Genomic DNA, 3,151 nt, shown 5'->3' on the forward strand with positions numbered 1-3,151 from the left:
CACCAAATTTATTCTAAACTGCTTTACTAAATAGAATTGTGAAATTCTTATTTTATTCTCAGTGTATCTTGCTCACCTCACACTAAATAATGTGGCTTCAGGCAGAGTTGTGTCTGCTGCTTAAGTCTACCATTTTTCTTTCTTTCTGTGTATCTCCCGTTTCCCAACTCTCACTCAAAAATAGACTTCCAAAGACTGCAATTGTATTACATTTCTGTATTTTGAATCTAAACACCATTGATCATTCACTGCTATCTAAGTATTCAGTATACAGCTGATGACACAGTATTTTATCACACACATAAAAGTACTCAAAGGAAAAGAATTTTTTTAATTCTAAAAAAGTTAAGAAAGTAGTCATGATAAGAGTTAATTTTAGCCAGGTGTGGTGGTGCACGCCTTTAATCCCAGCACTCGGGAGGCAGAGGCAGGCAGATTTCTGAGTTCGAGGCCAGCCTGGTCTACAGAGTGAGTTCCAGGACAGCCAGGGCTACACAGAGAAACCCTGTCTCGAAAAACCAAAAAAAGAAAAAAGAAAAAAAGAGTTAATTTTAGGAATTACTAGTAAACTATGTTGATATTACTAAATCTTTTAAGTATAATTTTAATTTTTTATATATTCTTTTAACCGTTGATTCCCTTAGAGTAGCTTTCAGGGGTAAGAGAGCTATACTTAAAAATGAACAAACAAAACAAAAGGGAAACATGACTTTTGAAATGGAAAAAGTTATAGTTTTTTCCTGTTAATTCCCACTACCATTTTACTATGTGTTGATTTAAAAAATTATTTTTAAAGAGAAAGCCTCTGATTGTAGCTAATAATCTAATACATTTACAGTTTCAACCCAAAGTGACATGGTTTTAGAAAGTTGGCCCAACATTCATTGTACATAATATCCCACTCAAAACAATAAATTAAAGGGGACTATAGTTGTCCAATTCTGGTAAGGAAATAGTAATTTAAAAATGGTTTTGTTGTCTGGAAATGTAGGTCAGTGGTAGAATATATGTTCCATATACAGGATGCCCTACGTTCATTCTTGGCCACCACACATGCACCCAAAACAGTATTACCCAAAAACCCTCAGGGCATATGATCCACAGGTATATATGCACACAAAACTGCACATAAATGTACATACACCCATATTCACAATTTCTAATTCTTGGAACCAACTTATTCCAGGAGATACCAAATGACACTGTTCACCAGTCAAAGTAGGGGTTTATGGAAGTCAGGCAATTGACATTTTTGTCACAGATCTGTCTTGCAATGATCCCTGGGGGATTCTTATCATTCTGATAGATATATTCACCCACTAACAGAATCCCTGCATTTATTTAATGTCATGTGGAGTGGAACTATTGTGGTGAGAAAAATCAAACAGAAGCCATTAGAACTGTTAATAAAACAAGGAGCTAGGCTCAGTTTCTGAAGGGATTGCACTGTTTGGTACGATATATATGTTATATAGAATATTACATTAAAGTAATATCAGAAATATAGTATGTATTTCATATATGTCTATATGCATGCATATATATATGGAACAACTAAGAAAAAGGGGCCATGGATTTGAAAGTGAGCAAGGACTATACATGGAAGAGCTTAGAGGAAGGAAAAGAGAATTCTGTCATTGAATTGTAACTTCGAAAATTTAAAACATAAATGTGTATGAAATATTCTCACAATATTTCCATTCAATTAGCCTCTTTTATTCTATGCAAAAGTAGATCTTGGAAAATGGCAGTGGATTCTTATAAACTTCATCAGGTAGGGATTATTATAGTTAAGGTCATTCTCTCAGATTTGTTTTTCTTTTGTCTGAGCAAATTGACACATCTGGAATTCAGCTGTTTTCTGATGAATGTCCACCTCTGATTCCACTAACATCAGTTTTCTTTCACCTGGCAATGCCATCAATGTGCCTTCTCCTCAAGAGAGTCTCAGACTCCAAAACTTTTACCATAATTGTGTCATAAACTTAATTAGGTTTCTTTTCTGCAAGATATCACTTCTGTTCTTAAAGTCAATAGTATTATTTGGGTTTGACCTAGTAAACAAGAAGTAGCTACTATACTGGAGTTATTGCTAAAGTCATATCTGAATGTCAGCAAAGAGGAAAATTATCCAACAAAATTTAAGTCAATTCTAGCGATTCTGTGGTAAGGATATTCCTTCCAAGGTCAAGTATATCTTGTGATATCTGCCCTCTCCCCCACAAGAAAAATAGGTCACAGCACCTAAGAAATCTCTCTGGATCTTAGAGGCAGTATTAAACTGATGTGAGCATCTGATTCTTCTTCATTTGCTGCATGATCCATAGACTGGCTAGTCTTACGTGGTGAAAGGGATCCCACATCCAAGCAGGTCCAGGCGATTGTGCACACTATGATGACTGAGAGGTGAATATAACAAAAACAGATGTGACTGTGCTTGGTAGTGACCTTCAAGGATGCTTATTGGAACCTAGCAGTAACCATAGACAAATTACAGCAAAAACTCTGAGTATTTGGTAGTAAAACATGTGCCATAGTGCACGGATAAGTACTCTCCTTTAAATACATCAACCTTAGCTTGTTTTGCAGCATACAGAAACTAAGCACTAACTACATATCATATTTATGATAGTTAATTTCTTTTTTCATTAGTTATTTTACTTGTTTACATTTCAAATGTTATCCCCCTCCCCGGTTTCCTCTCCACAAACATCTAACCCCCTTCCCCCTCCCCCTGCTTCTATGAGAGTGCTCCCCCATTCACCGATCCACCTCACTAACCTAGCATTCCCCTATGCTGGTGTATTGAGCCTCCACAGGACCAACGGCCTCCCCTCACACTGGACAAGCAAGATTCGGATCTAAAATCCCATCTGATGATGATGATTAAGGACATTAAGTAGTACTTGTGGGATTCAATGCAATCCCCATCAAAATTCCAACCCAATTCTTCACTGAGTTAGAAAGGGCGATTTGCAAATTCATCTGGAATAATAAAAAACCTAGGATAGCAAAAACCATTCACAACAATAAAAGAACCACTGGTGGAATCACCATGCCTGGCCTTAAGCTGTACTACAGAGCAATTGTGATAAAAACTGCATGGTACTGATACAGTGACAGACATGTAGATCAATGGAATAGAATTGAA

This window comes from Mus pahari, chromosome 9 (assembly GCF_900095145.1).
Source record: "Mus pahari chromosome 9, PAHARI_EIJ_v1.1, whole genome shotgun sequence".
In the NCBI taxonomy this organism is placed as follows: domain Eukaryota; kingdom Metazoa; phylum Chordata; class Mammalia; order Rodentia; family Muridae; genus Mus; species Mus pahari.